Source organism: Lissotriton helveticus, chromosome 10, assembly GCF_964261635.1.
Source record: "Lissotriton helveticus chromosome 10, aLisHel1.1, whole genome shotgun sequence".
In the NCBI taxonomy this organism is placed as follows: domain Eukaryota; kingdom Metazoa; phylum Chordata; class Amphibia; order Caudata; family Salamandridae; genus Lissotriton; species Lissotriton helveticus.
The window spans coordinates 751,268,704-751,296,535 of NC_136071.1; positions in this window are offsets into that span (position 1 = coordinate 751,268,704).

Genomic DNA, 27,832 nt, shown 5'->3' on the forward strand with positions numbered 1-27,832 from the left:
ATTGGGATGAAGTGGCCTCCTCAAACTTCGGGTACCAGATACCACATCAGCCGCCAGCTTATTGATAGCTATGATTATCTTCCACGTACACTCAAAATTTGCTTCCCTCTCACCGACATGCTTTTGCTGACTGTAGAAATGCACTTTACTAACAGCTTATTTATTTAGTTAGAGAGTTTTCTATAGTGCTGGCTAGACCTGGTAGTATCAAAGCGCTGTACAACATTGTCAGCCAATATCAGTCAATAAAAATACTTTACACCATTATCAGAGGCATTGCTAATCCATAGTAATACAGTATAATAAAGTATAATTCAAGTGTCGAGTGTCGAACCATTGTAGAGTTCTTGCCAGATACCTACATAGAAAAAGGAAGCAATTCCTCAGTGGATGAGGTGTTGACTGGGGAGGAATTCATTCAATTGTCTTGTAAAAGCTCATGAAGGAGGGCGTGGTTCTGAAATGTATTGGAAGAGAGCTCCAGACTGTGGGGGTATTGCCTGAGAAAGAACGCAAGAGGGTTTTACGTTTATGTTTTTTTGGGTGGGTTGCGAAGACGTGTGTTGGATCTTCTTAGATTTTCCAGCGAGCTCTTCAGAGAGCTGGAGCCCAGATTTACTATGATTTGACATTGAGGTTGCATCACTTTTGTGACATAGCCCTGATGCAAAATTACAAAATCTTTTTTGCCATTCATTAAGGGCCTAGCTACACCACCACCACACCAACAGAAGGACCGCCAAGCCCGTCGTGCGCCCGCCTGCCTGCCAGATTACGAGTATAATCCATGGCGGACGGCCATTGCTGGGGTGGTCTTACTGCGGGGCTTATAGGAGTGCCTTAACTGCAGGATGCCGTAGAAGCAGTGCCTTCAGCACATTTCTGCACAATGTGGCATGCATGACACACGGTACAGGAATGGGGTGCAGTTCCCGGGGGGCACAACATGTGCCCCCCTGCATGCATTCCAAGGCCCAGAAGCAGCAGGATTTGCCCTCCCTTTTCATGGTGAGCTCACGGCCATGAAATGGGCAGTGGAAAGCCAACTTGTAATATGATTGGTGGTGCAGGCCTCTGCACCACCAGCATATTGAGGCTGGTTGCAGACTGCCAGTGCAGCGGGATCCTTGATCACAGCAGAGCCGGCTGTCTTGTGGTGGTCCAACTGCCACACTCAGAATACTGTGGGTGGACCCACAGTGGTCGGACTGCCACCACGAGTACGGCAGTCTTGAGAACTGCCATACTCGTAATAAGGTCCTAAGTCACGCATAGCCATTTGGTATGGCTTTGCAAGATTTACTTAATACAAAGCAAAGCAATATGTCTCACAGCACTGCCTTGCGTTTCCTTGCAGCAGGTAGGCCTTACACGAGAGAATCATGGGCATTCCTATGCATCCACCCATGTAATTTGAGGCAATCCCAGATTTGCAAAGACTTTTCAACCTGGATTTGCACCAAACTGGTGCACCTACCCAACCGAGATCTAAAGAGGAGAAATATCTTTAGTTCTCCTCTGTACTTCCCCATTCTATATGTGTTGCATTCTACACAAATAGAAAGGTGAATATGCTTCTAAGGATGTTTTTGTGCAGGAATGTGTTACTTCCTGCAAAAAAACAATTTTGCCCATATAGCAGGCACTCTTGCACTAGGGTACAAGTGTGGCTGCATTGGTGCTAGGCATCACACAGTGCACAAGTGCATATGAATATGGAGCATTTGTGAACTCTCCGGTTCATGCAGGGCAGCACGTTCCCATGTTCTGGCGTGTTGTGTGAACTAATCATTCCACAATATTTGTGTTAGAACAGCAGCGTTAGTATGTCACCACCAGAGAATAGAGTAAAATATGATACAGGGCATGAATTTTACCCTGGTTTTCAGACCCTTCTGGACTACCTCTTTTCCTCGCTCTACCTTAAGCCAAATGGAAAATGGCTTCCTAAACTCTAGTAGTCTTGAATGCCTGTGACTGAAATCACATTGAGAAAGGATTTTCACTTCAAGCCAATTTATCAAAGTATTGTAGCATCAGCTTTAAGCCTAAATCAAAAAGATTAAAGAAGAAAGCAGCATCCAGCACTGATGTCAATTCTTTCCAGATTTACTTTAAGCATGTTTCTTTGAGGTAGGTAGTGCACACCACAGTGAGAGGTCATCTGTTATGGAATGTTTTGATAAAAAACAAATTGAACCTAAAGCAAAATTGTGGAATATAAAAGGACACTAATCAGTGGGAGTGAAATCAAATTAAGATGTCATTGTAAATTATTTTGAAAAGTTGCAGGTCAGCTATGGGAGCTCTAAGTTATGGAAAAATTATTGGAATTTAAAAAAAGACAATAATATTATTCATGTTTTCGCTTTTCAGTGACAAACGTTTATACTCTAGAAGGGGTTTCATTTTAGGTATGCATGAAGACTGTAATAATTGAATATGCTAAAGGTTCAAATGTTTTGATGATGTATGCATTTAAAATACATTTCTAATACATGGGATAATTGTTCTGAAAGATTCTTTGGAGTGACAGTACAAAGATAGATTTGAACGCTATATATGTTTTCTCACTAAGAGAATCCAGCTGCTTCTGATGTAGGCAGGGCTGGGCTGGTGAACTGAGACACAGGGAGAAAGCATAGTGGGCTCGGAGGCTGGTGGACAGAAGATCATCAGCTATCCATCATTGCAAACAGCCCTCGAGGAACACAGACATTTTTTTTCTGTGCACATATAATTTTCTTGTTGTTCCTATTCTCCTGTCCGGCAGACGGCTATACTCATTTACTACAGATACACGTGGGACAATATCGGGTCAACACATTAATCAGAGCTGTTTTCAGCCCACAGTGCCCCACTGAATTCAAGGGCATGGTCCCATCAGTTGAGCTGTCAGTGTCTTTTTAGTGTTGCTAACAACGCCTCATTCATGGGTGCAGGCTATCGGAATTAAGTGCTGTCTTTTATTGATGGGTTGCTGCCCTGTGTGCATGTCAATATGCTCCAGAGAGTGGCCAAATGCCATGTGAAAGGGCACATGCCTTTGCTGAGAATTCTGTTTGATAATAACATTGGGGCCATGCTGTCCAGTGTGTCCATTTGAGTTCCTGAGAAGTGCACAGTACTTTCCAAAAAGGCTGCTTTCAAGCATAGAGACAGCGCCAAATAAATGAAACACAGTCCTGCTTCCGCAAAAGCGTAAAACACAAAGTTCTAAAAACCTTTATAAAGAAATTTAAATATTCAGGTTGGTAAAACCTTAATAGAAATTTAAAATCACCCCGTCCATTCCAGTATGAATAGAAATAAATTAGGTCCACAACAATCGTGACTATGTAATACATTGAAACTAACTGAAGTTGAACAGAATGTCTTTGCTAAAAAAATTATTTTGTAGATAACACATGTATGTCAAAACAAAAAGAGAGGCAGGGAGAGTAGTGGGACACTCTTATACCCCAGTATTAATCAATAAACAAGACAAGAGTGTTCCATGGTAGTATTGAACCACCGTTAGGAGCAGGTAAACGACTTCACTTAAGGCGTTAAGGAAAGCCCTCACTCACCACCTAGTGATGACATGCTTCATCATCGGGCCCCACAAAAGAGACCTAGCGTCTCTTTTGTGTGCTTCAACGCCAGATCTACTGTGGAGCGGGTTGGTGGGTTAAGGCAGTGTTGTGCAAAGAAAATTAAGTGAGTGGTGAATAGTTTAAAAATAGTCAGTAGTGTATCAAAATTAACTTTATTACAATGATCACTAAGGACTTATGGATTAAAATTATGTGTAGGAAATTCGTTCACAGTTAATTAAGTGGTAGTTTCCTAATATCAGTCGACATGTTTCAGCCACAAAACGGTATGAATTTACCTGGCATTCATCAAGACTCAGTGTGTATTAAACCCTGGTGGTATGGACTCTCTAAGGCCCACCCTTACCTAGGGACGTGAAAGTGAAAATTAACAAAAAAAGTGAAAGGTGCAAAAAAATTAGGAGGAAAATAGTGTCTTCCTAATTACTCCTGGTTTAGGAGGATTCCGAACTTACGGTTTCTGCACTTTTTTGGTGTCAAGGATTCACACCATGGGTCGCAGGAGGGGGGTGGTTGTTTACCTGCTCCTAACGGTGGTTCAATACTACCATGGAATACTCTTGTCTTCTTTATTGATAACACATGTATACACTGTATTTAATTTCCCAAATTCCAAACTATAAAATAAATGATTTATGGACACATAATGTATCAAATGAATTTTCAGACACAGAGCAGTGGCTGCGACATTTCGAGAAGCTGATTTTTTCCATGACCTGAAAATCCATCTTGCCTTTCCATTAAATTAAAGATTTAAATATTTGTGGTGGAGTATGTTTGTTATCACTGTGAAATTCGAACCGAAAGTACATCTAAATAAATATTGCATCACGTTTCAATGGGAAATATTGCTTTGTCTTTTGGATATTGTTATAACTTAAATGTAATGCACTAATGCCCTATATCCAAAATGTATGACATTTGATCTAAGATTGGGAGGTGTACAATGCCATTACATAAATGAGAAATACCTGTAGCTTTGAATAACTAAAAACAATTGTAAACTTAGCATGATTTTGACAATTCACACTCCGGCCATAGCTTACATGGGGCCCGATGTAGGTAATCCCAGATTACCGATTCTTAAATACCGAAACATATCGATTCGGTATTTAAGAACTGGCAATCGGGATGTAGGTGATTTTGCCGAATTAATTACCGAATCGGTATGATTCTTTAATTAATGAATCGGTATTTACCGATTCTGTAATTGGCATTGATTCCTATGGGCCTTGAGGCCCATAGGAATCAATGTCAATTACTGAATCGGTAAATACCGATTCGGTAAAATTACCGAAATTGCAAGGGGGACAGGGTGTCACTTTGACACCCTGTTGCACCCCTCAATTGTGCATGGGTGCACATGTTGCTGACATACATGCCCTTAGGGCATGTATGTCTGCAACATGGCACATTTTTTAAAGCAAAAAAATGCTTTTTGAAGAGTATTCATTATTTACCACCAACTTCTATTGTGGATTTTTTGTCGTTTGTGGTCTTGTGGTAAACCTATATAAAGAATACTTATTTTTAATAAGTAACTTTGTGGTGTCCATCCGTAGTGTTGCCACTGGGTTACTGTATGTTACCCAATTACTTTATTTTAACATGTCTTTCCGGTATATATTGAATACTTGTTTATTTCTTATACTGGTATATAATTTATAGTTTACCATTGACAAACATTTTTTACTATAGTTATACAATAGTTATTTCCCCATTTATTTCTATGTGGAGATTCGGGCACATGCATCATTGGTTTTTGCATTCGCAAACGGTGCGAATCGGAAAAATCAGCCGTTTGCGAATGCAAAAACCATTTTTGGGATGCATCAAACTTTTTTGCACAATTCGCATTTTTTTGCATTTCTAAAAAATGCGAATGCATTTAAGGAATCGCATTTGTGCGATTCCTTAAATGCAATGCATCATTTTTTTTAAAATTGCGAATTTGGAAATTGGAAGTGCAAATTACCACGAGCTTGACCCTCGTGTTAATTTGCGAAAATTTTAAAAAAAGCAAAAAAATGCATTTTTTCAACTTGCACGTTACAGACACACATGTCCTTAGGACATGTGTGTGTGAAACATCCACTTAAAAATACATTTCAGGGGTGCAGGGGGGGTCCTTTGGAATGCATGAACATTATGCGAATTCTATTTTGCAAATTCGCAATTCCCATTGATTCCTATGGGCCTTTTGGCCAATAGGAATCAATGGGAAATGGGAATTAGCAAATTAGAATTCGCATAATATTTGCGAATCGGTAAAAAATGCGAATTTTACCCAATCGCTAATATTATTAGAAAATATTCATGCATCCCGTTTTGCGAATTCCAAATTGCGATTCGCTATTTTTCGCAATTTGGAATTCGCAAACGGCCGGGATGATGCATGTGGGTGCAAGTCTTTTATTTATTTAGCAAAAAACATTTTTTACCTCTACCTTTATTTTGTAGCCCATTTCTGCCCTTATTGGTCTATTTTCTGGGGTTGAGGCCGCGGCAAGGTGCTGCTGTTTGTTGGAATGGGTAAGTCCTGTCTAAAGGTTTTCTTTTTTAGGGTTTCGAAGGGAGAGGAGATGTAGGGGGAAGGTGCAGTGGTTAGTTATAGTGTTGTTTGTGGCATTTGTATACATTTCAATGTATTATTTGTAGTGTTTTTCACTAGTGTGTAAATTTGAGTTTTCATGCATCGTTATTGTAATGTATAGATGTGTTTTGGTGTGTTGTGTTATGTTACCTGCTTAATGGTGATTAAGTGTAATGGCTATATACTTTTGGAAAAGTAACTTTTTTTGCGGGTGGGTTTTCTGCATTACTTTGCAGGTTTTTTCACTACGTACATATCCTATGTGCATTTGGATTTACTATTTTTTTAAGGAAATCTTGCTTTAATTTATAGTAAACTAATACGTTTAACTATGATTATTTTTGGTTTCGGTTTCCATTTTGAACTCTTTTTCAGGGTTTTTTAAGATTCTCAGAAGCTTTGTATTTCTTCAAAGGATCTCTATTGTATTGGTTTTATTTTAGCATTTTCTGTAAAAGATTTTTTCCATTTTGTGGTGGATTATACATTTTTACTACTCCACTGTTTACTACATGGACACAGAAGATGATCTGCAGCTACAGAACAATAAGACATATTTAATTAATTTTTTTTAATGGGAAGTCTTATATTTTATTACTTTTCCAACTTTTATGTGATTGTCATTCTAAATGTGTTGTAATTATTTTACATTATGGACCGAGTTTGTTTTTTGAGCTTTTAGGTTGGTGAGGCTTAGATATTTATAGAAATAATTGTTATATCATTTTATTAGATTGATCTTTTTTAAGATTATGTTTGCATTTAATATATTGGCTGATGTAATCAAATAATATGCTTATTATTCATAGAAAAAATGATTTGTCATGTTGGTTAAGACTATGCTATAGTTTTTGGGGAGTTTTGTGGGTGAGTATTTATTTTGCAGCATGCTTTTGGCTATTATTGCTAAGTGATCCACTCTTTTAGCATGTGGTAAAATTTTTTGTTTTTTTTGCTAGGTTGAAGTGCACATTGGGTTACAGATTGCTCCATTCATAGTTCTTGTTAGCTTTTCTCTTTTTAAAGGTCTTCTATGAATTTAAAGAGTGTGGGTTAGGGTTATGCTTGTGGATTGAAAGGCATTGTGGCATCCTTTCACTGTATTGTTTGTTTTGGCTTCCTGTGCCAAGGTGCTGTCACAGACATTCCGCTATGGTATTTGGAATTTGGGTTGGCGTCGGTTTGTGGAGTGATGTAGTCTGCCAACCTAAGTATTTTTCAAATAATCTATTAAGGGGCTTAGTTTGCATTTGTTTTGTTGGAGGAAAGGACTTTCTACTAGTAAATTGTAGTGGTTAGCTATATCAGCTATGGAGACATAGGCTAGTTATATCATTCTTTTTCATTTCAACGTCAAATTTCCTACTTGTAGCATACTCTACAGTTAGGGCCTAATTACGACCTTACAGGAGAGCGGTGGCATGGCGGTACAAACTGCTCCGTCGAAGGTCGCCGCTGCCCACCCACCAGATTACTAGTTTTCAGTGGTCTGGTGGGTGGGCGGTACTGCGGTTCCCCCTGCGGTATCCTTTAAAAGGCGGCTGTGCCTTTTAATAGGACACCGCAATGGGAACGCCTCACAAGGTTCCTGCACAGCATGGATTCGAAAGTCCATGCTGTGAAGGAATCTATGTGCGTGCAAACAGGGGGCACATGCTATGCCCCCTGTGTGCATCCACATATGTTTGAGGCACATGGGACCCCTGTAGGGCCTCCTTTGTTACCTCTCCGCGAGGCTATTCATGGTGCGGGAACAGCCAGAAAAGCCTGGCTGGAAGGAAGCTTGTAATATGCTTGGCGGGACCATGGCTGTCCTGCCAAACATCTTGCAGCCTCTAACTGCTGTTCTTACCCCAGGGAATGGCGTAGGAGCAGCATATGAGGTGTCTACATATGTTTTGATTGAAAGGGTAGTAACAGCTTCTTATGACTTTGTGTGGGTACATTTTTTAAATGTTTATATCATGGCTTGTTCGTAGTCTCTGACTATTCTTTTTTCGTATTAGTTATTTGTTTTATGTTGAATGTGGTTTAAGAGTTAATAGTAAGTGCTATTTTGTTTATTTGGTAGTAGGGCATATATAAAAGGGATATTTGTTTATTGATGTTAACCATGTATTGTGTACATCTGAGGGAATGGTTTGGGACACATTTTGAAGGTTCTGTCCATTATCCATGTTTGACAATGACTTAGTTTTAGTGAAGTTATCCGCGGTTGAAAATATTAGAATTCGTCTCTCATTGGTTAGGTTATCGCATAACAGGAAGGGTTCCTTATTTTGTGTAATTGTTAAGTGCTCAGGTATTTCAATATTTTGGTATCTTCTAGGGGCAGAAAGAGTATCGATGTAGTCTTTTTGGTTCATGCAATTACATGTTTTAAAATGGGTATAGGTGATAGTTGACCTGTGATATGTTCAGGGACTCTAGGGAGTATATGTTTACAGAATTTTGGTTGAGGGCTCCTGGGAGCTAGTGTTTGCTTATCTTATATCCTGCAATACATCCCTTATTTCAACTTCTGTCACACTGGGGTGGTGGTAGTAGTGTTCCCTTACATTAATTACAACATCATATTTTGTGGTGGCCCAGCTATAGCATGCATTAGAATAATATTTAGGAAATTTACAATTCACATTTTCCATCTATGCACTTTTTGGTTGTAGGTGTAGGCCATGGCACTTAGTAATTGTTTTGCTTTCTGGGATGCCATATATTTGGTCCTCTCTGTCAGTGTGTCTGAAAGGAATACATGTCTTTAGTACGCATGTCTTTTTCTACGCATGCGATTACATCGCATGCCATTAGAATGCAGTTGTGACAATGACTGCTTTGTTAAGTCAGAAACCATTACATCGCAAGTCCTTACAATGACTTGCTGTAGGGGGTGCGCTAGACTTAGGAATAGCATAATTTACTATTCCTACTCCAGTTTGTGCAACAGCAAGGAAGGTGTTGGATTATAAATCCAACACCGTCTGCCCCCTACAGGAAGTTGTTGTAACGACTTGCGATGTAATTGTTTGTGATGTAACAGCGCAGTCATTGTAACACCCGCGTTGTAATGGCATGCGTTGTAGTGCATGCGATCTAAACGTTGTTTACTGTCTGAAAGTCGCGTATTAGTATAAATAGTTACAATTTTAAAATGTTTATGTTTATTTACATGTAAAATTACACAACTACTTTTATTATTTATATCTACATGCATGTTCTTGTTATCTTTTACAGTTTTTTGCAGCATTTCCGTTGAGGATGTTGTTCAGTGGAGCAGGTGTATTCTTTTCTGTTGGAAGAAAAAAGAGTGTCAGTAATTTTAAATGTTCATGTGTTGTTAGCTTGTAGAAATTGAGGTTGTTAGGTTTTATTTTATTAGCTTATTGGGTGAGTTTCTATTTTGAAATAATTTGTACACGCTTACTTTTTTATGTTCTTTTTATGTTTTGTGATTGATTTTATTTGCAGGTCCGCACTTTCTGAAGTTGTATTTTATTTTGGTAAGTAAATATAAAGAGATAGAAACTAGAGCGTGAGTACGTAAGGAATTCACTTTATTGCATGATTGATTAAAACCTTTGCAAACAAATAAACATATGTTTAAAAAAACAAAACAACATCATTGGTAATGCTAGGATTAGTTAAGTGCTTTTAAAAATTAAAGTAATTCCATAAAATTGCAAGGCAATAAAAACTGTTGTGCAATCGAGCTAGTAAGGAGGATAAGATGGCGCAAAATGCAGCATTTATCGGAATGCTAACTACTGGGGGCTCGTGTGTAATCCCAGTTCCTTTGAAATTAGTGTTATGTATCTTGATCGTGATAGTGTTTAGGTCTGTAGCGGGTGACAGAGAGTTTGTTGTTGACGGTAGCAGTCTATAGTTCATCATATCATTTGCTCACCTGGTTCCTTGCGACCCTTGCCAAATAATTCCCATATATGTAAACATCTTGTTCCCTTGCTCATGTTGTTGTGCCTGGGATGACACAATAAATAAAAATGTATATAAATAAAATGCATGTCGCTATGCTGGCCACCAGCCAAACGTGGCCTCAAGAGAGTGCGTAGGAACCATGATGATAAGCAGAATTACCAGAAGAGTCTCTTATGAACAGTGTTGTTATACATTCCTCAGAGGCCAGTGGGCCTGAACTGATGACCAGTTTGTTAGAGTACTTCCAAGCTTAACTTTGCTTTTGCGGCACTCATAAACCGGACAAGGCTACAGGCCAACCGGACGTTGCTGCCCTCAAAGCAAACCTTTACCGCCTCCCTGCACGATCGTACCTGGCTTGCAATCAGGCACGGCTTCATTCTGCTCCCAAGCCATTGCAGATTCATAGTAGATGTAATACATCCTCGTTGATTTCTCCGCATAATCTACAATGGTTTGAAGTATCTGTGTGTTTCCATGGTGGAAGATGACACTTTGCGGGTAGATTACCCAACCTCAGAAGCGAGAATCTTTCTTTTGTGATTCTTGAGAAACCTGTTCCTAGATATGGTTGAGGCTTTGCCCTCGCGTAGCTCTGAAATTAGAAACCAGCCATGGGCCCTCCTGCTAAGGGCAGCTTTGTCTTCTGTGAGGGATACAATCTTTACTGATTTATTTAATAGGGCCTTAAAACTTGTTGGAGATGTTCTAGTTTCCCATAGGTCCTGTAGAGCAAGCAGCCTAATTGCTGATTGAAGGTAACTCATGGCTGGGCTGTCATTTTTCCTTGTGATTTCCTTCCACACGTATGAGTTCAATGTGCCTGGCTCAGCTCCCTTTATTTTGAACCAGCATTTGGCATAGGCACCCTTCTGTGAAATTTGCTGCTTTTGAAACCCAAACTCTAGCTTTATTTGAGCTGGCAAAGTGAACTGCAGGAGATTGAATGTTAATCTCATTGCCTTGGCGACCACATTTTCCAAGGTAACCTCGTCTCTCCCTCTCATTGGTTCACTACCCTAAGTGATCGAAGGTAAAAGTCTTGCTCGGAGCACTTCTAGTAGTGGAAGAAGACTACGGGCAGTTATTTTTTGCTTGATATTTTTTAGTGCAACTGCCAATGCGGTCCCTCTACCTTTGATGGTTGCTTTCTGTTTGATGAACGAGCCGTTCCTATCAAATATTACTCCCAAGTACTTGTATTCCTCAGCTGTCTCCAGCAATCTCCCCACCATCGTCCATCGGGGATGGCGTTTGTTGTTCCGTTGGTTTAATACCATAACTTTGGATTTTTCAAGGTTTATACTCAAACTGTTCTTGTCAGGAAAGTTACTTGTGGTGTTTATCAAATGCTTCAAGCCGACTGGAGTGCGGCTGATAAGTATCAGGTCATCTGCATACAAGAGGTTTGAAAGGATTAAGTCCCCCAGATTCGGGGCATGATGATTGCATTTGTCCAGCTCGTTGGTGAGGTCTGACAGAAAGAGGTTGAACAGGGTTGGGGCCAGGACCCAGCCCTGCTTCAGGCCTTTGGTAGTTGGTATTCTTCTTGACAAGCTGTCTCCTGCTCCCACTTTAATTTGTACCCATGTTTCAGAGTGAAGCAAAATTAGCTGGTTCAGGAGGTTTGTAGCTATTCCCGACCTTGAAAGTTTTGCCCAAAGTATCCCCCTTTCACCGCTATCGAAAGAGGCTTTATAATCAATAAAGCAGACAAATAGTGGCTTGTTGATATTTTTAGTAGCGTCTATCAAGAGAGAAAGAGCAAGAATATCTGTTGTGGTCCCCATGCTTTTCTGAAAGCCGGTTTGATTGATGGGAATTAGGGCTTTTTCCTGTTTTTTTATGGATCGGTGAAATTATTGACCCCTTCCAGGAATCAGGAATTCTTGCAAGTTCCATAATATTGTTGTAGAGGAGTAGTAGCGCTACAGCCCAGTAATTCGGATCCTGCTTATATATGATTGGCGGTAGGCCGATGGGCCCAGGGGGCTCCGTCTTTCCAGCTTTTCGAGATTCTATCCGCAAGCTGTTTGTTTGAAAAGAAGGGGGCGAGTTCTGATCCTTGGGGTCTGGGGAACTGCCGGTCGCATTGATACACCGACGTATCTTGTATGCTTTCACCAACTTCCGTATTAAAGTGGTGCTGTAGATAATTTTACCCAGGTGTCCTCCGTTATGTGCGAATTTATTCCCGGAGCTGTTGGGTTCTCTAAGCTCCTGCCAAAACGTGGCGCTGTTGTTGTTTTTTGCGTCATATATCAGTGTTGCCCATGTTGAATCGGCACTATCTGTTTTAGTAAGCCATATGATTTTGTTTCTGCCTGCCTTGAGCCTCCTTAATTCGGACTGAATGTTATCAACTGGGCCATGTAGACAGAGACTACGCAGTGCACTGTTAGTATTGGTCTTTATTTTCCTTAGTTCGGCATTCTGGTGTTCTTGAAAGATAAATTCTTTGGCTGCTTGCCACCGTACATCATGCCTCGCAATCTTTCTTTGGCTTTGTTTTTCCTTTTGTTGGCTCATTTTTAGACTTAGTTGGGTTGAAGCTTCCAATGAAGTTCTCCCAGGCCGCTAAACTGTTCACACACAGCTGTTTGCTTTCCTCCCATCTTTTTTTCGATAGGGCCAGAAGTTTTTCTGGATCACGCGTGTTGCATTTGATTCGCCGGTGGTTTAATGTGACCTTTGAGTTTAGATTCTCAATTGGGTAAGTAATTGCCGTTCCATGGGCGTAGAGTATGAACTCTTGAGGTTGATGATCACTGTAATCCGGCGTTCCAATTCTAAACCCTTTTATTAGTTTAAAGAAAGATAGAGAAGTAAAAGTGTAGTGTATTGCAGTGTTTGGGAGGGCAGTGTGAAAAGTAGCAGCTTGTGGGCGATCTCCCGCGAATCGGCCATTTAATGCTACCAGAGACAGGTTCTCCAGCTTGTTCAGAAGAAACTGTAGAGTGTTTTGCTAAGTATTTGCTATTTTACCATTTTAATTACAAGTAATTTGTAGTTTAAATATAAGTTTCATTTACTTTGCAAAGTAGTTGTTGAGCTATATATATTTAGTTTTTCCGGGTCTGGAGTTTCCTCGTCCTGCAGCTTTTGTGGTATTTGAAGTATTCAGTTGTTTACATTTGTGTGCCTTTTATATTGTTGATTTAATTGTTTGTGTAATTTTATTGGTTAAGTTTGTCTACAGGTTGATTTTATTACATAGTTTAGTTTTATCTTGAATTTGCTTATATTAATATGCATTTAGTTATATACTTTATTGGGGTGCATTATACTCATTTGGGTGAAGTAATATATATATATATATTCACAGAAAAAACCATAGGTTATAGACCATATATAGTTAGGAATTAGCATTTACAAAACCTTGAAAATTCACTGAAAAAACCATAGGTTATAGACCATATATAGTTAGGAATTAGCATTTAAAAAACCTTATTTTACTCACACAAAACCATTGAAATTCCATATATAGTTAGTTGCACTAACTATATATCGCGCACCCGCAATCCACTGCTGATGATGTCACATATTACATCATTCATGACATGGTCAGTGACATCACTGATTACATCACTGATGACATCTCAAATGACATCACTGATGACATCACTGATGACATCTCAAATGACATCACTGATGACATCTCACTTGACATCAATGATCACATCACTGATGATATCATTCATGTCATAATACAATGCATCTCCTCACACTGTAATATAACCTCCGTTACACCCAGTGTTAAATAGAGAGTATCATTTTTGAAACCATTGACACACCAATACTAGTTACTACATACGCACTCACTGATTCCTATGTCTACACACACATTCACTCATACAATCATTCATACATACAATCACTCATCTTTACAACACTATCATATGCACTCATACACCTATACAGACACTCACACTCTGCCACTCATCCATGGAGTTACTCACACACCTAGTCAGTCCTGAAAAGAATCAATCACACTTCCATTTTCTCATCTATACAGTTAAACACAGAACACCTTACATTTTTGAAACATATACTAACACATAGTTACTCTCTTATAGAATCACTGATACAAGTACACATTGATCTGCACAGAGTCACACACCTCCCAGCCAGCCATACACACACTCAGTCTCCCATACAAATACTTGTGCAACCAATCAATAACCCATATAGCTACTTATATAGCTACTGATCAACACATGCAGCAGCTTGCACAACAACAGACATACTGATGCACACTTTCAGACAGTTTAGTCACTAACCCGTGCATTCAGTAAGACGCATTTAATCACTCACTCATACAGTCAATCACGCACCTACTAAAACCTTCATTCAGACACTTATACATCCACTCATTCTTCAATATGTAAGACATATTTTAACTTTACAGAAACATAGTCACTGGATGTTGTCATCAGTGATGTCATCAGTGATGTCATTTGAGATGTCATCAGTGATGTAATCAGTGATGTCACTGACCATGTCATGAATGATGTAATATGTGACATCATCAGCAGTGGATTGCGGGTGCGCGATATATAGTTAGTGCCACTAACTATATATGGAATTTCAATGGTTTTGTGTGAGTAAAATAAGGTTTTTTAAATGCTAATTCCTAACTATATATGGTCTATAACCTATGGTTTTTTCAGTGAATTTTCAAGGTTTTGTAAATGCTAATTCCTAACTATATATGGTCTATAACCTATGGTTTTTTCTGTGAATTTCATTGGTTTTTTAACAGCTAATATCTGTAGCTGTAAAATGTATTCTTCTTTAAATCCAAAAATATATTTTATATGTTTATGAATAATTTTTTTTAAAATATTTTTTTTTCTTCGTTCCCGCTTCGCGAATCGGGAAGCTTCCCGTTAGCTGACCTTGATGCCGCGAAATAGACCGCGAGCCGGTAAACGTTTCTTTACCGCAAGTGCCGCGTTAGAAAACAACATCGTGACGCCTCCCGTCCGCATGACGTTTCACGTTGTCGCGTGATACGTCATATGACGTGCTACGTTAGCGAACTGGTACGCGAAGCGAGTCGCAAAGAGCAGGTTTCTAGAAGCAAACCGGGAGGCCCTGCAAAGCGCTTAACGTAAACACAGCAAGTCATGTGACTTGGTAATAACACTTTTCATTGGTTCATTTCACTTTTGGTTTCCTAATGATGTAAGACTAGGTCATATAATCTAAAATGAACACTTTTGATTGGTTGAGAACTCTTGTTTTTCCCAAATGATGAAAATCCCTCCTTCTTTCCTCACTCTGACTAACATCATTGTGAGAGAAAGACCCTTTGTGATCATTGAGCAATGGCTTCTTTAGTAGCTTCAGCTGGTGCTTCCCCACCACCTCCACCACATCCAAGGAAGAGTGGACCACCTGCTCAAGTTGTAATTCAACAAGAAGAAGAAGAAGAGGAACAGGAGGACGAGCACGAAGAGAGGCAGTTTTTGCCTGAGCAGCCCAGGACGTCTCACCGGAAAGAAAACTTCATTTGGCAATTTTTTAAAATTCCCAAAGGTCAGAAAAAAGTAAATGCAAGATACGTAACTTGCCTTATATGTCAAGATAGACTGTCCAGAGGGACCGACAAAAAATACAGTTTCGGAAACTACACAATGCATCGCCATATGACTAGGTGGCATCCTAACAACTACAGTGCTGCACAGTTTCGGAACGACCTAGATAATCTCCCTATTATGGCCAGAAGATCTGTTGTACCGGAAGTAACGGGACCAGAGGGCAGGGAGATGGTGCCAAATATACAAATGAGATTTGGTGATGTAAAACACATCTGCGCATTTTGCGATGGATTCATTTCCTACGGAGAAAAAAGCATCACTCTGATCAACAGAGCTATTGACTATCATATGCAAGTTTGTCCGAAACGCCCAAAATAATAAATACTTCTTTTTTTTGTTTTGTTGCTCCTGTTGAGCCCTTTACAATGAATCGTTTTCATTGCCCCCTCCAAGAAAAACCCCCAAAAATATAAAACTGTTCCGAAAAATTCAAAAACAGTAAAAAAATGTTAAGAAAAATAAAAAAAAAAGTTCTTTTCAGAACTACCTCCCCGTTATTAAAAAATTGGTACAATATTTGGAACTGTGCCAACCTCTATTTCTCTTAGTTCGCTTCCCAGTTCGCTCGCGGGTACGCGAACCGGAAGCGACCCAAAAACAGTAAGTATAAGGGAAGGAAACAGACACTTATGTTAAAAGAAAGACAGCTATAAGGGAGTAAACTAGAGATACCATTACCCGTAATCCACTGCTGATGATGTCACATATTACATCATTCATGACATGCTCAGTGACATCATCAGCAGAGGATTGCGGGTTTTTTGGCAACATGCCTTATCCACGGTTTAATAACGCTGCCTTTTGCTTTATATAAGTTTTCAAATTGTATGAAATATATACCAATAGGTCGTTATGAACCTTTAGGTAGTGCTTTTCTTCATGAGGTCTGGTCGCTTCCATACACATACAGATGTTTCAAAGATGATCAAGAAGTTTATCTGAATGGAGAGGAATGCACTGAGACGCCAGATCATTCACTAATGTGTAGGCACATACATTTACACGGTTCATGCAACAAACACCGACCAAATATGGCTTGCGTGTTGCAAGGCACGCCAGTTCCTGCTATCATCCCCACGTTCAAGTTGTTGGAAAATGGTAGTTATTTGATGCTCAATAATGAAGATTGTTCTGAGTTAATTAAAAGTATTCCTTTTATCGTAACAGTAAGTGAACGGGTTATTTGCTGCAGAAATGTTCTATTTCCTCCCACACATGAACATAGGGAGTTTTCAATCTGGCCACAAATACCAACCTTGAGACACGTTTCAACGGCATGGCAAGAATAAGAGCTCTTTTGTCTCAGAGAGAGGTGGCCTTGAGTTCGGCCCGTGAAACTTTCGTACTTCACATAGCGAACACCCATACAGAGGTGCAAAACCTTTTTCAATTAACATTTGCCTTTCAATTTCAGCAACATGTTTCCGACTATCTTTAACGCATCCTCCACAAAGTCCCTGGTGCACTTTTTTAAAGTTGTTACCAGTGGTCTCGTCACTTCATTTGAGAAAATCTTTGGAGTCATCCCTGCTTCCTTTCATTGTATTTTCTGCACTCTGGTTCGTGGATTGGCATTTTTACTTGCATTACCAGCGGACGCTCTTGTGCTTTTTTACATTTTTAAATATGGATGTCCCTCCTATGCAACCTCCGACCCTGCAGCTGCTGACACTGTTCCGCAATCGCATGCTAGAATATTATGGCACAATGCCGTTGGCGATATTAAGCACGGCATATGGATTATCTTTTCGGTTCTCCTACTTCACCTGTGTCCAGCCTGTATTTCACTGCCTGACCTGTGATTTCGATTGGGCCATTGATTTGTGTCTCTGCGGACCGGTTTCTCCTGACGTCGACTTTAATCAGCTGATGACTCCTATCATTACTCACGAGTTGGTTTGTCCTGGCGAAAGGATTATGGCTGTGGCATTGATGCATGGACTACTTGGTCCCTGGAATTTACTGGCGGCAGCACAGTCTTTCTTGGAACAGAGCTTTCTTGAAAACCCACCGAGCTGTCCTCTGATGGTGATAGAGGATCCGGTGCTGGGAGAGCACGTATGTTCTTTTCCGCTTTTAAATTGGATGGCTGAACTGTTTTCGGATGAAGACGGTGACTTCCTATTGGAGGCTGTTGCAGCTTATTTTGCATACACAGTTATGTCATAGACCTTTTTCATGTTTGATATGCTGAGTACTAGCATTTCATTGACAATTCATTGACTTATTTGTCAAGTTTGTATTATTTACCTTGCCTATTGGCTTAAGACTCGATAAAGTACTTGGCTGTTTTATTTTTCTTTAGCATTAAATTTTCCTAGTTTTTAATGCTTTACCTTGCGGACCGTCCACATATAAACTTGCAATCTGCTCTCATGAGATGGCACTTCTATTATCTTATTCAGTTCGTTTCCGGATCATGAGGAGGTGTCATCTAGGTCCTGGATATCTTTACACCGTGTTAAGTTAGCATGGGCTCATTACCGGTTTAAACGCCATTTTTCCTTTTTTGCAACTTCTGCACACGACACTTAGTTGTTGCTTTAGCTTTCCACCTAGTAGTTCATCGTGGTTTACATGAGAATAATATGTTATTGGTCTACTATCTGCTTTACTTGTTAAACTATATCTGTACAGCGAGTGCTAAAGTTTCAAGAACAACACGATACAGAATTGTTATGAGGTCTGATCTCCACGACTTCATACTCATAACATAAGTGCAACTTCTGCCAATTCTGGGCATGAGGCGGGTTTTATATTGCTTTGCCGAACACACATACACAACAGTTGATGCGGTTCACATGAAGAGAGAGCTGGTGTATGCTGATGTGATTCCTTCAAATCTAAGACACTAAAGTATGGGCACGCCCTAAACCAACACAAAGAGACCTTCTTAGCAAATAATATAATATGTGTATTAGGGAGGGTGAGATATAAGCAGCCGCGGGCCGTGGAGGGAGTTACGGTGAAGCAGGGAGGCGGGGAGGGGGAGAAGCAGGGTGGAGCCCTCTCTACCTTGCCCCTCCCCCTCCCCGCCTCCCTGCCCCACCGTAACTCCCTCCACGGCCCGCGGCTGCTTATAAGTGTTGCTAACTCTTATTCATTTACAGCATGTTAACATACTGTCACCATTCGCTTTTTATGTACTAGTAACTATGCTGGTAATTTTGCTACTGATAATATGTGTACTTGTATTCTCCACCCTGCTTCTCCCCCTCCCCGCCTCCCTGCCTCAACGTAACTCCCTCCACGGCCCGCGGCTGCTTATAAGTGTTGCTAACTCTTATTCATTTACAGCATGTTAACATACTATCACCATTCACTTTTTATGTACTAGTAACTATGCTGGTAATTTTGCTACTGATAATATGTGTACTTTTATTATCTAAGGTACTACGCCTGAGAAGACGGCATTAGTAAATAAACATTTCAAATACACATCTGTTCTTCTTAACTCCATGTTCTGGTTTCTAAGAAATCTATAACGACCGACTGTTCATGAGTTCCACGTATCCTGAGGTACTATAAGTTCATATTCTGGATTGTCTAAACATTGAGAGTTTGTTATATCCAATGTGACACTGTACCTAGCTTGCTAAGGAGTTTTTGATTACTAACGTGAGTTTTGGGACACCCTAATTCGCCGAGGTTCCAATCCTCTGTCCACAGTTCTGTGTGAGAACAGAAACCCTGCGACAGGGGCACCCCCGACCCTTGCTGGAGCTTCATCACACTTGCGATACAACTCCAGCAATGCGCCACCTTTACGGCACAGATACATCACGCATCTGTGCTGTTTTTGCCCCATGATGCGCCGCATTGTAAATGCAGCACACCATAGGTGACGGAACAGCGGCACAGAATGACTAACACATCCCTGGTGATGCGCCAGTCATCATAAATGTATCCCTATGCTTCTTATCTTGTTAGAGATGAACCGCCATATGTATCATCAAAGTTTTTTGCATTTCCTAAATAGCGAACTTTAAGGAATAAATAGCGATTCTTTACCATTCCTAGTTTGCGATGAGCTATTTGCTAATTAGCCGAATGTAGCCCAATGAAGCCCAATGTAGCCCAAAGATGGCCGCCAGACACACAAAAAAACAAATGTAGCCCAAATATCAGCCAGATGTAGCCCAACTATAGCCCAGTGACAGAATGACCAATCAGCTTCGCAAACCTCCGTTACGCGAAGCGGAGCGCTGTTACAGATATATATCTTTTTTTGAACGTTAATTTCTCAAAATCCACTGGAGCACATATATTGAGACCTAGCAAAGGCACATCGGGCTACCAGTCCCTAATATTTTGCCAAGTTTCGTGCAAATCCATTCAGCCGTTCAATTATTATTATTATTATTTTTTTTTGCCCCGCGGGGCCCTTTTAAAACCTCCACATCAAACCTAGGGGGTCAGCGAGGATCTACTATGCCCCCTTATAGTTATTTCCCCCTTTGTTTTGACCTCCTCTTGTCTCTCGATCCTACCGAGAGACAAGATGGCGGCCGCTACGGACTGTTTGGAATGTTGACAGACGCCGGAGAACCAATCAGCTTCGCTTCACAAAGCTCCGTTGCGCGAAAAGTCCGCGAACCAGTGCGCTGCCCAGTCCGCGCTTACAGATATATATCTTTTTTTAAACGTTAATTTCTCAAAATCCACTGGAGCACATATATTGAGACCTACAAAAGGCACATCGGGCTACCAGTCCCTACAATTTTGCCAAGTTTCGTGCAAATCCATTCAGCCGTTCGGGCTAAAAGTGAGGCCAACCGCCCTATGGAAAACTCAATGTTAAAAACACGTTTTGGGACCCCCCTTTTTTCTCGGCCCCCACTGGACGAACCCCCCCCAAATTTTCAAGGGCTGCTCAGAAACAAAATGTGCCATTTTCCTGAAAATTTCAGCCAATTCCGTCCACAAACGCCAAAGTTATTAGACATAGAATTTTCAAAAAACCCATAGAGAAAAAATCCTAACTATATATACCTACTGGCGACCGCCAGTAGGTAATATATTTTACTCAAAGAGGTATATATTGTTTAATACTTATTGTAATTATTAGGCCTGGGCAGAGCTCATGGAGTTGCGCTATGTGGAACTCCACATAGTTGCAAAAAAACTCTGCCGTGCTATGTGGAATTTCAATAACGGGCGGAGTCTGCGGGCACACCCGATCACATTGCAATGGGAACGCGTAGTGCGTTCTCGCATTCCAAATCAAGCGCAAACGGCAACACGTAGTTCTAATGGGCATTCTTGCTGTCCAAATCGAGCATGAACTGCACCACACGGTCTGCATGGGCGCAGCCATCTTGTTTTTCTGCTCTCTGTTAAGGTGCTGCGCCTAAAATGTAATCTCTCTCTTTTATCTGTGTAATCCTTCCTCTTTAAAACTAATCTACCCCTCATTTTTATTTTTATATTAGTGTGTGCCTTTGTATATTTTATGGTTTTGGGACGTGTTTTTCATGATTTTTTGTTTATTTCCACTTACTTCCTTATGTCTCTCTTCTTTCTTTTCACCTTTCGAACTCATCCAGCACCACGGCAGAGGCAGGGCAGCTACGTTGAGGGTGGTGCCGCCTCCCAGGTGTGCAGCCTCAGGCATTCCTTGTTGAGGAGTAAGTGGCAGCACTTATTTTTTTGTTCAGTGCCACCTGTCCTCCATGTTGGCAGCAAGCTGCAGGCCCAGTGGCAGATCCCCTCTGCGGTAGTTTCGGCGGTGCTGGGGGACAGTGCACCAGTGTATGCAGCGAACCAGCCAAGTTTGGCGCACTGTCCAGCAGCTGATGCACCGCTGGGTGGATATCTTGGACCGGAAACAGGACCTGCTCGACCTCCTGGGCGCCGAGATTTTGGGGGCTCAATGAGTAACAATAATTTATTTATTACATTTGTGTTCTACAACGCTAATATTTTGTTTATGAATAGCATGCAGCTCACACTCAGAGGTAAGTTCCATTTAGTTTACATTGCAATATTATTGTGTGATCCAGTTTAGAGTTTCTGCTCGCAGGTGCTCAGTGCTACCTAATCATACTCATCATTGATGCTCACTTTGGCTAATTAATTAAGAAGCCATTGCAGACTGTTGTCCTGCCACTATAGTGAATCAGTGATATCAGAGTGTTCTCTCTGTGACTTTGTTTATGTAGCTCGCACAGTTCAAAGTTATTTCACTGCAATGTGTAGTATGCATCTATGCATTGCAAACAAGGGAGAATGAGTTGGCCTATGGAGAACATTGGGAAATGGGAATAGAATCAAAGATCATTCAATGCAATGCATTAGTTCCAAATGTAGTTAAGGAGATTTGAAATAGGGATTTCAGGATTAGTATGGGTAAGTCAACGATAGTCATTAGACTTGAAACAAATACAATAGGCAATCTGTTTTAGAGAAGTACATTGTGACTGTGCTAGCCTGTCATAAATATTTTGTGAAGATTAACTGAATCTCTAATCTATTTTTGGTCTTCTTCATTTCTTACATCAGCACCCAAGGAGAAAGAAGAGGTACATTCAGCAGACAGGTCCGGGAGTAGCTGGTCAGCCAACACCGACCACCACCGCTGCTGCTGAGGGCTCTGCTGACCCCAGTAAGTCCTAATATTTAATATTATTATTTCCCTATTGTTGCGTTTTATGATTGTTGTGGGCTTATCATAGAATCTTGGGGTAGTGGAATGTCGGTGCTAGGTTCCAAGATAGGACTTGCTGCCAGGAGGCTGGTGTTGCTGGTGAGAAATAAAGTTTCTCTGACACCCTTACCTGCCGTCTTACTTCCACATGGCAACAAAGATAGGATATGAACCCACTTGTGCAAAGCACAATAGATTCAATTTGTGTTTCATTCTTGTTATCCCTACATTATCTTTTTTTCCTTATATTATATGGTTTTCTTTTTTGGTAGCTGGCTTTTTTCGGTCTCTACTCTAATCTCTAGTTCACTTATCTTCTGCTTTGTTGGTAATCTTTCCCTCTTTCCTATATATCTTGTGGTATTGTAAGACTAATAATGCCACATTTTAGTACTGTACTGTCTAGCGTGAAGGTTGCAGTCCCAAGAAAGATAGTACTATAAATATTATTCACCATGCATGGTTGTTGAGAGTAGGCTTTCTTTTTCCTGCCCATGCTCTAGCAGTTGAGTTCACAAGTGATTTGGCATAGTCATCATGAACCAACCCCTCCAATGTAGTGCTGCTGTCTCATTCATTTATACAGCATACAGTTGTATTTGCGGGTGGTATATCTGGCCTATAAAATATGCATAATGCTTTATTCTAGCCACACCGAACATCAGTGATGCCCCCTCCAGTGTCGCTGCAGGAGGAGACAAGTCAGTTGGAGAGGGAGAACTTGCAGCAGGGATGGGCACTGGTAAGACACATCCTTTCTTGTAATTACTATAAGCACTAGCTAGTACCAGGGAGCCATCAGCACATGACTGTGACCCCACCCCCCATCAACTTTACCAGTTGCAGCAGTAGTTGAGTTACTCTCTTGACTCGCCGTATTTGTTAAGTTAGCTAGATTTATTTCACCCATCATTCATCACCCCCTCTCCCCGCCTATGGCATTTTTTGCCACTTATGACCATAATGCTGTATGTGTCAATTTGTGACTACAGTGTTGGCTGTGCAATTTGAGTCTGATTCAGTTAATGCAGCATTTACAATGTTTTCAACACATTTCAAACCAAACACAGAAGATGTGTTGTTTCCTTTTGCCAACTCAGTCACCTCTTATTACTTCATCACTCCTTTATTTTGCCTAAGTTCTTCCATCCCAACCCACCAAATTGGAAAATCCATTTATGACGTGCCACATTTAATTTTATAACGATATGAAGTGAAGTGAAGTGAATTGAGAATATATTTCATGGTTTCCCATAACTGATTTATTTTACACCTGTTCAGATTTTTCCCTTTCAACTTGAACAGTGGCTGAATAAGCCAAAGATGACAAGTCAATGATCTGTGTAGTGGCCCTTCTATTCTATATAAAAAATACTCAACCTTGTCTAAGCACTCTACCCTACCCCCTGCAGTTGAGAAAGTCAAGTTTCCTTTCCTTGCTTACTGCCCAGCGAATTAATTTGTTGGGAATAATATGTGGTGGTGGGCAAGGACACAGAGTAAAGTGGGAGTAAGTGCATGGGGCAGGTTTGGCATATGGGATACATAGTGACAAATGTGCCAAATACAATCTATATAGGCTGTTCCTTTCCCTGTTGTGCAGTCCATCATTTTCCCCAATGTCTAATTACGGCAGACAAGATAATATTAATCTCCGCATTTTATACATGAGGTGTGTGACGTAGTATGTTGTACATGTATAGCAGATATGAGGTTGATACTGCATGTTAGAAAAATGGGGGGGAGGGAATAGAAAAAATATAAATACAGAAAAGTTTAATTAAAAAGAATTAAAAACAATTATCTTAAAAATAACCCTAACATTTTAAAATAAATATTTTTATATAAATACATGAAATTATCCTCAGGCATATAATTTATTAAACTGCTATCTCAATCATCCATGCAAGCCTATGGCAAAGGGGCACACTGGCTGGACACACAAAATGGCTGCCAGACAGTGCCACATGGTCAACAACAACAATACTATGCAAGAAGGCATGTGGAACAAAGAGAAGCATGCAGGTCTATGGCAAAAACACACTGGCTGGCTACACAAAATGGCCACAACAACAAGCAAGCAAGAAGGCATGGGGAACAAAGAAGACATGCATGCCTATAGCAAAAGCAAAATAAATGGCCACCAACCACATGGTGAAAACAACAAGCAAGGTGGCATGCCCACAACAAAGAACACATGTAAACCCATGCAAAAGCATGCTGGCTGGATACAAAAAATGGTCACCAGCCACATGGTCAAACAGCAAACAAGGAGGCTTGGCAACAACAAAGAAGACATGCAGGCCTATGGCAGAAGGACACTGGCTGGCTACACTAAATGGCAACCAGCCACATAACCACAACAACAAGCAAGAAGGCATGGGCAACAAAGAACACATGCATGGCTATGGCAAAGCACACTGGCTGCCTACACAAAATAGCCACCAGCCAATGGTCAAAAAGCAAGCAGGGAGGCATGGTCACAAGCAAAGAACACATGAAGCCCTATGGACACTGACCTTGCAAAATGGCCCCCTGCCAGACAACTTGGCATGGGGAAAAAAGACAAATGATGGCCTACGGCAAACACATTCACACACTGGCCATGCAACTCCAAAGGCCAATTGGAGAAGAAAATCCACTCCAAAAGCCTCTCAACTGCATCTCAAATACAAAAGCTGCTGGAGTGCTCTGTTTGTGATTGGCACTAAATTGGTGCCATCGCAGCCAGAAGCTGTGTGAGTGAACGCATAGTCCTGCAGGAGCTCGTTATTGGTGTGGTAAGTGTCACTCGTGCTCGCTAGCGGCCCAAGAGTAGCTTGGCACTTGCGAGTGAGTGCCTAACATAACTCAAGGGCACAAATAGAAAAAAACTCCCCGCCGAAAGTCAAGAACGCTGCATTCCTCCACAGAGCACGGAGTGTCCGAATTCCTCAAACCTTTAAACCCGGGCCTAGTAATTATTTCTTTAAAGTAAAAAGTAGCTTTTTTATCAAAGATATTGTCATTATATTGACACTATTATTGTAGTCATAATTGTGTGAGGTGATATTTTTGAGATGGGATATGTTTATTAATTGGAAACAATATTTATGTTTCCGATTTTTGTGTTTTTAATGTAAGTAAAAATCTATTTTGAGCAATGATATTTGTGTTCTTGATATTTGTGGTTTTATTAGCTAAGTATAGGAGGCAACATTTTTGCTATTTATATTTTCCAATATTTTTTTCTTTCACTATTGTGTGCATCGTTATTATGTCAGTGATGCCTAAATTCCCTATCCAAACCTTCTTTACACTTGTCTGACTCAACAATTTTTAGGGCTCAGAGTATTTGCCTGTGATATTCTAACAGAAAATAGTTTTCATTTTTGAAAAATTACCACCCCTTTTTGTAAAGTGTTGCCTTGTGACAGGAAGAGGGCACACAAAGTTCCTCATAGTACATGCATGCTTTTACTGTCAGAGGGGGGGCGCTAGGTGGCGCCGGACAGCAATGGCCGCCTTGGCGTGAAGCTCCTGCCGGGGTCGGGCGGATTTCCACACATAAACACTATCCTGCCACCAACTAATGCCCTGCTGAATTAGCCATTTGTGAGCGGAGGGTCCGCCAGTAGTGCCAGTGAAGTTGGGAGTCGATACGTCCAATTTTCAGCCACCTGCACGCTGATCGCTGTGGGGGCGGGTAGCGCCTGGCACGTCCCAGAGGCCGAACTAGGGTGCACGCATTAGGAGAGGCCGGGGCTGCATAGGCCCAACCGAAACCGGAGGTGAAGCCCGAAAGATCGGCGCTGGCCGTGACACCCGGGGGACCACCTCCCCTTGCCTGAGAGAGTTGAGGCTGCGATCGCGGGGCGGGCGGGGTCGCGCCCGCTGCCCCTGGGGTGGTAGGACCTCCCGCCCGGGGAGGAGGAAGCAGACGGAAAGCGACCGCACACAGCCCACCGTGACGACTTTGCTGGCAGGCCGGCTACAGAGGAATCCTCGCAGCAAAACAGGCGGTGAGAGAGGGAGCTGCAGATCGTGATCGGGCAGGGGGACACAGAGCGGACCCCTACTAGGGAGAAGAAGTATAACAGAGGCGGCACCCGCCATTTTAGATCACCCCAGCCCCGGACGCTTTACAGACAGGGCTGGCGCTATCTGCGAGAAATAGCACAGGGAAGCAGATGGTTCAGGCTCATAGACATTACCCACCTGCAACTACACACTGCACTGGGGGCCCCCGCATCACCACCGGCAGCCTCGCGCGCAGCGGGGGTGGCCCCCACTGCGTTTCAGTCGCTCATAGACGTCATTTTGAGTACGGGCCATCGGGAACAACATAGCCATCAGCGTTTATTTGCAGTGACCTGCAGAAACCCAGCCTCACTGCTGCTTTGGGTGAGAGGACTGCCCTAGAACCGGCGACGGGGAGTGCTCCATTGACCGCTCCCTTGCAGGCCACACGCCTCATCACACCATGGGGAAAGCTGAACCCAGGCAATCGAAACTACCGTTTGATACCCGTAAAATGCCCAGCAACGCCACCATGACGCAGGGCGCAGAGGCCCCCCTGACACCAGGGATGAGGAGTGGAAGGCCATACTTACGGGTGTGCAACGTAGCCTCACTGCTATCGACGCTATAATAGACTCCATGAGCACTAGACTAGACGGCGTAGTGGCGAAGCTTGATAATCATGAGGAAAGGTTGAAAGAGGCAGAACAGAGGGTGTCGGATCTGGAGGACGGAGCAGGGACGAGTAAGCAGCACACGCTACAAATGGATAAACTTCTCAAAATTATTGCAGAAAAGAACGAGGAGTTGGAAGTCCGCTCTATGCGGAACAACGTCCGTATGCTAGGCCTAGCAGAGACAACTAACACAGGGAAAATGGAAGTCTTCATGGAAAAATTGCTGGTTGAGTTGTTTGGACAAGATTCCTTTTCTGCCCACATGGCCATCGAGCGGGCTCATAGATCTCTGGTGAAACGTCCTGCCCCAGGCCTCCCCCCACGACCGGTGATAATGAGATTCCTGAATTACAGGGACTGGGACACGGTATTATGGCTGGCGCGCGATTAAGGGGAAGTGCGCTTTGAAAACACCACCTTGTCATTCTACCCTGACTTTACCCAGCAAGTGCAGGAAGCCCGCCGCAGGTTCGTTGCTGTAAAGAAGAAACTGCAAACCCAAGACATACAGTACGCCATGCTTTATCCTGCAAAACTTCGGATCCATCATAGAGGGACACCTCGCATCTTTACCACTCCGCAGCAGAAGGAGGAGTACCTCAAGAATGACAGAAGATCGGCCTCTATCGAGGAAGCCATGCGCCGACGCTCCAGATCTCACTCACCACTTTCTGAACCCGGCTGAAGGCTACTCACCACCAGGGCCTGACTGTTAAGTGCTGCTGTCCCAGGGCCGCTGGTGGACGCTCCGCAGATTGGTGATGTATAAAATCTACTGCTTGTTA